The sequence below is a fragment of the Sander lucioperca genome, chromosome 1 (genome assembly GCF_008315115.2).
Source record: "Sander lucioperca isolate FBNREF2018 chromosome 1, SLUC_FBN_1.2, whole genome shotgun sequence".
Lineage (NCBI taxonomy): Eukaryota > Metazoa > Chordata > Actinopteri > Perciformes > Percidae > Sander > Sander lucioperca.
Window position 1 is genome coordinate 53,133,665 of NC_050173.1, and position 9,651 is coordinate 53,143,315.

A 9,651-nucleotide genomic window follows, 5' to 3' on the forward strand; every position below is an offset into this window, starting at 1 on the left:
TCCCTATGTTCGAACATGGTGTTCGTTATAGACAATCCATGACTAGCACAGAAGTCCAACAACAAACAACCACTCTGGTTTAGATCAGGGAGGCCATTCCTCCCAATCACGCCTCTCCATGTGTCTCCATCATTGCCCACGTGCGCGTTGAAGTCCCCCAGCAGAACTATGGAGTCCCCCACTGGAGCCCGGTGCATATGCACAAACAACAGTCAGAGTTTTCCCCCCCACAACCCGCAGGCGTAGGGAGGCGACCCTCTCGTCCACCGGGGTAAACTCCAACGTAGCGGCGCTCAGCCGGGGTCTTGTGAGTATCCCCACACCCGCCCGGCGCCTCACACCCTGGGCAACTCCGGAGAAGAAAAGAGTCCAACCCCTATCCAGGAGTATGGTTCCAGAACCGAGACTGTGCGTAGAGGTAAGCCCCACCAGATCTAACCGGTAGCGCTCCACCTCCCGCACCAGTTCCGGCTCCTTCCCCCACAGAGAGGTGACATTCCACGTCCCCATAGCCAGCATCTGCTGCCCGGGTCTGGTCCGTCGAGGCCCCTGACCTTCACTGCCACCCATGTGGCAGCGCACCCGACCCCAGCGGTTCCTCCCACAGGTGGTGGGCCCATGGGATGGAGAGATGGATGCCACGTAGCTTTTTCGGGCTGTGCCCGGCCGGGCTCCGTGGCAAACCCAGCCACCAGACGCTCGCTGACGGGCCCTCCATCTGGGCCTGGCTCCAGACGGGGGCCCCGGGCTTCCTCCGGGCAGGGTCACTCCATCTCTTCCTCGGTCACTTGACTTCACAAAAATAAGGTGACTGCAGCAAATTTACTAAATATAATATCAAACTGCCCACTGTTATCCATAGCTGGTACCCTTCTTTTTATCCTTTTAAGCATCCCATATTGTAAAAAGTGAAATTTCCATGTCTTTTTTGATTATAGCAGGTTGAGGTGCAATATAATTACTGTGAAAGTATCAAAACAATCCATAGAGAAATGTAGCTCAGCGTAAATTCTGTCAGGGAGACTTCAATTACGTTATCTCTCTTCTCTTTAACTGATCAGCTATGCAGTGGGTGTTACGGTTCTGTATACCAATTAGAATCAGGCACGTATGTTCTAACCAATCACAGCATGACTACCATATTTAAAATCTGTTCTCTCTCCTGCTTCTGTCAGTTGTATTTTCAGATGAGAGTGCGATTGTAGTTGTTGGCTTATGGCACTTGTGTTTTTCCTGTGTTGCGTCTGGTTCGGTGCACTCACCATGTTGGGTTCCGACTCTGATTCATTGGAGGTACCGGATCCAGGACGGCAAGTATCTCCTGAGGTGTATGCTGGTTCTCTGGATGGGGTTCGCAGGAGCTCCCGCCTGGCTGTGCTGCCCGGCTCACGTTCGGAGGGGACGGAGATTTTCCTGAGGCAACTTCAGAATCGTGGTATCACTCCAGCTCCAGGTTTGGATTCTCCTGAGATTCGGGAGCTGGCTACGCAAGCCAGGTGTGTCTCACCGGTGCCTGTGCTGGCTATCCCGGCGGCGGCTCGAGGTCGGAAGCGGACCAGGAAGGCGGATCCTCCTCCCAGCGCCCCGCCAAAACGTTGCGGTGGAGGTTCTAACAGCCGGGCGGCTGCTTCGGCTGTTCCTAGTGGTTCCTATGAATCCAGCCTTATTCACGAATCTCTAAAATCTCTGGGTAGATCGATGCAGTCTTTGGATGCGAGGCTACTGGCTGTGGAGTGTAACTCAGCTGCCGGTGCTTCGGTGACTGTCAATGCCGCACTGGCCTCTGCGGCAGAGCCGGTGCCCAGTTTTCCTCAGGCATCAGTGTCGGCCCCAGTCGATGCTAATTATTCCCTGGCTTCGAGTGTGGCATCGTCGGCTATAGGTAGGCCATATATTTCTGAAGCGGCTAATGTCTCGGCCCGGATGAGATCTAAAATTCTGATGGGGAAAGACATTAATTTGGTGAGCCTTATTTTGCCGTCCCCGGAGTGTGATAGGTCTAGTTTCCGGGGATAATTTCTCTGCCATATTCAAATCGGCAGATCCCAGGCTTTCTAACGAGCTTTCTATTGGGCAGTTTGTGGTGGCTTTCGGGATCTACCGTGACGTGATTTGTTCTGTGTATCCGGACAGGAGACAGGAGTTTGACGCTTATTTGGCTCTTATTGCTGATCTTAATCTGAGATACGGTAGAAATGTGTTCTATCAGTACCACAAAGCCTTTGCTAGGAAGTCTGCATTGTATATTGCCCGGTCCAATGTCCGCCTGAACTGGTCCATACTTGACACTGAGCTTCTGGTCATGATCGCGGGGGGATCTCAAGCATTGGTGTGTGCAACTTGCGGTGTTGTGGGACATTTTGCCTCTTTCTGCCCAAGTGTGGCGTTTCAGAGTAATAACGCCGGGGCGAGTCCTGTGCGGCGGCCCCCTCTGAGAAATCCGGTTCCTGGTGTGGATTCCCGTGGGCGTCAGGTTCTTAATTCTAGATATACTCCCATTTGTAATAGTTTTAATGAAGGTGTTTGTACATACCCCAATTGCCCAGGTCAGCTCCGGCACGGAGGGGCAAACAACAGTATCAACGTGGTTCAAAGACATTTTGAAGATACATCCATCCACTCCAATAAATGTTCAGGCATTGGCATTTGAACTATCGTCTCATCCTAATTCTGTGTTTGAGGACCATTTTCTTTCAGGTGGGTGTGCTTTCCTATCCTACTGTGACACACGTAGCAAAAAATCTTCTTTCCGCCGTCTCTGATCCTGATACCGTCTCACTACTGTTAGATACTGAGTTCAGGAAAGGGTATGTCATCGGGTCGTTCGCTTCTTCACCGTTTCCTGTGTTTCGTACTAGTCCTATTGGTGTCGCTACTGGTAAATATTCAGGCAAGAAGCGGCTGATTTTTGATCTGTCAGCTCCGCGCTGCGGAGATATTGCTAGTGTGAATAGCCTCATTCCGACTGTGCCTTTTTCTCTGCATTACGCTACCGTGGATAATGCCATCAGACTGATTAAACTGGCTGGAAACGGGGCTTGGCTCTCTAAGGCGGACATCACCGACGCGTTCAAAATTGTGCCCATTCATCCTTCCCAGTGGCCTCTTTTTGGTGTTAGATGGGAATCTAAGTATTATTTTGGGGTGCGGCTGACTTTTGATTGTAGGAGTAGTCCGTGTATTTTCAACCACATCTCAAAAGCTCTATGTTGGATCCTGCTTAACAGGGTTGGGGTGCCTTCGGTACTTCATTTGCTTGATGATTTTCTGCTAGTTGATCCCCCTCATGATAGTGCTGGCTCGTCCCTGGGCAAACTGAGGGTTTGTTTTCAGTCCCTCGGTGTACCTCTGTCGGAGGCTAAAACTATTGGTCCCAATACACGCCTGGAGTTTCTCGGCATCACACTGGATTCTGTCCGCATGGAAGCTTCTCTTCCGCTGGAGAAATTGGAGCGTATCCGTGGGATAGCTGAGTCCTTTCTGTCTGCAGGTAACGTCACCAAACGCCAATTGCTTTCTCTTCTCGGACATTTGAATTTTGCAATGCGCGTTATTCCACAGGGACGCTCCTTCATATCCAGGTTGCTGGATATGGCTTCTTCTGTGCCGGATCTGCATGATACCCTGTCCTTGGATGACGGGTGCCGCTCTGATTTGAGTTTCTGGTTCTGTCTTCTGGGTGAATGGAATGGGGTTTCGTTTTTCTATGATGACGTGGTGTATTCCTCTGATGCGTTGCAGTTGTTTACAGATGCTGCCCCTTCTGCGGGGTTTGATTTTTTTTTTCCCTTGGGCAGTGGTTTGCAGGCCACTGCCCTCCCGGGTTCACAATGTCTGATTCTTCTGCATTGTACGAGATATACCCCATTGCTGTCGCATGTCACATATGGGGCAGTCATTCGCAGTCCGTACTTTGCGACAATCAGGCTGTGGTCAGCATCATAAATAGAGGGCGCTCTTCATGTAATAAAATCATGCCTTTTATGAGACGCATCACTTGGTCAGCTGTCATTAACAACTTTATTATCACTGCCCGTCATGTCCCTGGTCACTATAACACAGCGGCTGATGCTCTTTCTCGCTTTCAATTTCAGACCTTTCGGAGCCTCTGTCCTGCAGCCAGCCCTGTACCAGTAGTGCTTCCCTCTTTGATAGATCTAGCACTGTATTGAATCAAATACCCCTACAGGCTTATGTAGATTCTGCTAGGTTTTATATGAGGAAGGGTTTAGCTGAGTCAACTTTAAGGTTATATGATTTTGCTTGGTGTACTTTTGCATTCTTCTGTGTTTCCATTGATGTGCCACTAAAACCTGTTCTCATCAACAGTATTTGTGCTTTTATTTGCTATTGCACTGATACGCATACATTTAAACCTCAGTATACTCGTGGGTTACTTGCAGGCATACAGTTCAATGTCAGATGTCATGATCCCTCATTTCCAAGCTTATTTTCTAATCCAGCAATTAAACTTATTCTGAAAGGTATAGCTAAAGAGCATCCGTCTTCCCCTGACCTTAGACAGGCGATTACCATCAGGATTTTGCATGTATTGGTATCGACGCTACGTCTTGGGGTTTTTTCCTCTTATGTTGATGCTTTATTGGAAGCTGTGTTCTTTTTGGCGTTTTATGCTTTTTTGAGATGTAGTGAATTTACCACTCCTTCTAAGATATTTAATTCCAGCAGAGATATTACGTTTTCTGATCTAACCTTTCATTCTCAACATTACAGCTTACAACTCAAACATTCTAAACGTGGAGGCGCTTGTTCAATCCATTTAAATCTATGATTAAGTATCTATCTTACAGGTCTCAGAGTAGTACCCTGTCACCCTTATTTGTTATTCCTGGAGATTTCCCTATGTCGAAATGTTGGTTTAACCAGCATTTGAAACTAGTCCTTATCAAAGCTAACATTTCACCAAAGCGTTATACGAGTCAGTCATTTAGAATAGGGGCTGCTACTACTGCTGCTAGTCAAGGGGTCTCCAGTTCTTCTCTACAACAACTTGGACGATGGGCTTCCTCTGCATACTCTTCATATATTCGCCCTGATGTAGAAGACATCATCAATAACCAGAGATCTCTTAAACCTTGTTTGTGGTCAGATTGCATATAACTGGTGGTGGTATAATGGATGGGTGGTGTTCTCAATGGTACTGATGTATTGTTTTACTGTTTTGATCAATTTAGATTTTATTTTGCTTCTAGTTGGTTCTGCCTGAATCCTCGATGTTTTGTGTTATGTTCAGCCTGAATTGCTGATATGTGTTTTGCCTTATAATTACAGGTGCCGTTGTAACTGCAGAGGTCTGTGGTTGTTCCTGCCTGGATTGCTGAGTTTTCGTGTTCAGCTGAATTGCTGATAATTTTTTTGTTTGTTCCGGCCTGAATTGCCGAGGTTTTGTGTTCGGCCTGAATTGCTGATATGTATTTTTGTTTTTATATCGGCAGAAGTTTTGTGTTTGTTCCGGCCTGAATTGCTGAGGTTTTGTTTTGCAACAACGTATGCTTTCATATGCCTTTTGGGGCGTGACTTATTACCAAGTATGGTTCAGTGTGTTTATTACTCTAATTATTCACTGATTATTTAACACATTCATGTTTTGTATCACCATACAGATTTGTGGCGATTTTAAGGTATGTATATTCATGTCATTTAATCACTTAAATTCTTTTCAAGTTTTGGGGGATGTGTTTGGTTTTCCTAAACATTAGATTTGTATAGATACCCCTTTACAATGGAATCTAATCTCCAAATAATTATGTTTGTACCTACTTGGTTATATCTTATTAATAAATGTTTGCATATCTGCAACGGAGTCTCTCCTGATTGAAATGTAGCTCAGCGTAAATTCTGTCAGGGAGACTTCAATTACGTTGTCTCTCTTCTCTTTAACTGATCAGCTGGGCAGTGGGTGTTACGGTTCTGTATACCAATTAGAATTGGGCACGTATGTTCGAACCAATCACAGCATGACTACCATGTTTTAAATCTGTTCTCTCTCCTGCTTCTGTCAGTTGTATTTTCAGACGAGAGTGCGACCCGCCTCCTCCCCTTCTACCTCCAGGCATTTTCGACGGTGTTCTCGGTCTTCTCCCGGCTGACGGCTCGTTTTTACGTTTTACGGATTTTTCTCACCACCACCAGTGTCTAGATTCCATTGGGGGATATGTTTGGTTTTCCTAAACATTAGATTTGTATAGATACCCCTTTACAATGGAGTCTAATTTCCAAATAATTATGTTTGTACTTACTTGGTTATATCTGATTAATAAATGTTTGCATATCTCCTGTCCTGATTGATTGAAATGCACACAGCCCGTTTTAAGAAACTGTGCCTTAAAAGAGCCGTCTCGACTTCTGTACTGTTGTGACGTTACAACTATTTCTATTTTACTATTTATGTATATGTAGAAAGTGCCACTACAGTGCCATTACAGTTATACCCCGGCTGCAATGACGGTACAGAGACTCAGAGATTGGGAAACGCTGACCAATCAGAGCTGACTGAGCTTTTAGGGAGGGGGGCTTAAAGAGACACACAGGTAAATACAGGTATATTCAGACAGACAGTATGAGAAAAATAATGCATTTTCTGAACATTTAAGCATGTAAACATGTTCCAGGAGAAACCCTAAATACAAGTATGAATCTAAAAATGAGCATAATATGGGACCTTTAATCCCATTTTGTGAAAATGTGCTCATTTGACTGGATGTTGAACTTGGCTGTCTCCTGCACAGTACAGTCTGTCAAATGTCTGCTGGAATACCTTTGCAGTGATTTGCAGCGGCGGATATTTCTTTATGCTGTCAAAAGGGTTCCGCACAGTTACCTATTGCTTTTTGAAGTGTATAGTTGGTGGGTTTCCAAGTCATTTCCTCACTTTTGCCTCTTTGAATGACTGCCAGGTCAAACAACAATTCATCTGGCCCATTGCTTTCTGGAGGGACACCAAACTGTTAATGTGACTGGCTGTGCCCCAAAGGCGCTGAAGGGCAGCTGGCCAATCACTGACCTTTTAGTTAATATGGATCCACCCACATTTGGCTACTTGCACTTATATTGCATGCAGACACAGACACAGGCACACACAGAGTAACTCTCTCTCTCTCCATTACTACTGTCACACATGCACACACAATTGACTGGCTCCCTAAGATCTATTTAACACATTCTAAGTGGACCAGACTTGGCACAGTTTGAGAGGGAACAGATAGAAATGGAAAGAGAGTGGTTGGAGCTGAAATGACCCCTGGATGCACAGAACATCTGGGGTACAGCTAACTGATTAGCCACACTAACAGTGCTAATGACTGTGAACATTAGGAAGTGATCAGGGTGAGTTCTCAGTGAAAAGCTGAATGTCTATGATGGCTACATGCAGGAGAGGGACTGAGTAGTCTTGCATTGCCATACCTATCTCCACAGCATTGCGGAGGAAGGTCTGGCTAGTCCACACAGCATTCCAGGATAGGAGAATAAAGGGTCAGGGGTTGTTTGAATTTCTTTAAAGCAATCACAATCGTCTTGGGCACTAAGCTCCGGACGCAGCGAGCGAGCGTGATTATAGACTGTAGCCTATATCTTTGTAGGAATCTCGTAAGATAGATGATATTTCCTTCAAACAATTTGAAAAAAAGATCTAATTTTGAACGTTTCCCTGATACTGCAATTGCAATATGTTTCACTATATAAGAGAAACATATTGATTTATCGCCACTTTAAAGTTGCTCTTCAATTTGGGTAAACACATTAGGTATCTGTTAAAAGGGATGGAATTCTCTTTTCCTGGTGCAATCTTGCTGCATGCTGTCAATCCTGACACAGAATGCACCCAAAACCAAAGTTGTGGGGATTTAACAGTTAGCACTTACTCATTTCAAAAGGTCTGCCCTGTGCACCTAGCATTAGAAATTTAAGAAAGTCTCTAAGATCAGAGACATTTTCAAAACTCATAATCACCCACCAATGGGTGAACCTTTGAACTCCACTTTCAAAAATATGAGTAGGTCTTTCCATCTTTAATTTTTAACTCGCTGAAACCTGCAGACGCCCCGCAATAGATTTAAGTTTAAAAGTTGGGAACAGCATCATATTGGGTTGCTGTATTTCACATAATAAGTCAGTCGATCTTCTGCCCACGCAATGAAACACTGGAGAGAAAAGGAGGGCTGTTCTGGAGACAGAGAGGCTAACAGAGGCAGAGGTGGCAACATAAGTTCAGAACACATTTCATGAAGGGAGGGTTGGTGATATCCTCACTCTGTTTTGAATACCACAGCGCGGGTCAGAGCACCCCATTTTGAGCACTGAAGTGTCTCCCCTGTGGGTATAAAGAATGAGAGAGAGAGTAAAACAGAGCAATTGAAAGATATGGAGTGGATGGTAAAGGTAGAGACGGAGACAGAAATTGAGAGGGTAGAGTGAGAGAGAGCTGGGCAGGACAGACAGGGTAGAGACAGAGAGCGATAATAGAGAGGGGGACAGAGTGATGAGAGAAGAGATAGGCAGCAGGGTACAGTGACATAGGTAGGAAGGGCGAGTACAGTGTGCAGCACAAAAGGTTGCGTAGGGACAGATGGCTTCAGGAGGAGGCAGTCTTTGCAAACTTTCCAAATGGTTTTCCCCTTGCAGAAGATGTGCTGCGTAATGCTGGGTTTGTCCTCTCCAGGGGCGATTTTAGCCCTTTTTTAGGGGTGCTGAAGCACCCCAAACTTGAACCCAGCACCCTTAAAAAGTACTTGCTAAAAAACTGTTAATTTCCGTGTAACCCATATAGAATATGCTGATTGGTTCAGTTTGGTTCCAAACCATACTGATTTCGATGGTGAAATCCCAGATCCCCAGATCCCAGTGAGTGACTTTCTACAGAAGAAACGTTTGGACACAGTGTGGCCATCTGTGTCAGATTCTCTTCTGCGGAGTGACTGAACTGATTCGTATCCACATCTCGGATATTGCATTCCATGGATTCCAGATAAGGAAACCTTGAATGTGTTTACTTTATGGTTTACTATCCGGGTAGAGTGACTTTCTATTTTTCCAAGGACAGTTTATTTGGTTTTCCTAATTTTTTACTAAATGAAAGAGCTCTATTTCATTTTGGGGTATTTTCTAATGTAAAATAAAATAATTCTGTGAATAGCGTGTTGCACAGTTATTGTGTACAGTGTTGCCAACTTAGCCACTTTGTCGCTATATTTAGCGACTTTTCAGACCCCCTCAAAAAAAACGACTAGCGACAAATCTAGCGACTTTTTGTGGTGTTATTGGAGACTTTTGGAGACTTGTTCTTACTCTTCTCAACAAGCAGCGGGTGCTGCCGTGGGCCCCTACCCCATCTGAAAGCACTCACAGGCGGCCCAGTCCTCGCACAGCAGTTCCTCCCAGCTGCAGTCAGAGCAGGAGATGTTAACCCCTCCGCAGCCAGACTGAAAATGAATCGCGCATGCGGGAAGCCCCGCTGGCTGATCCCGCCCGAAATGTAAAATGTAAATGTTCTTTGTCTAAAATAAATCACTGTCTGCATTTGACTCACACAGCCTCAGTCACTTACTCACCTCGTCCACTGTGTGTGTGCCTCTCTGATAAGATAAACATCTAGCTGGCTAGCTCATCATGTCACAGTCTAAACTGTACAGT

General features: G+C 45.5%; 1 pseudogene; it reads left to right on the top strand.

Moving 5' to 3' along the window:
* Nucleotides 1-1,263: 1,263 nt before the first annotated feature.
* Nucleotides 1,264-4,305, top strand: LOC116036536 (annotated as a pseudogene).
* Nucleotides 4,306-9,651: the final 5,346 nt, after the last annotated feature.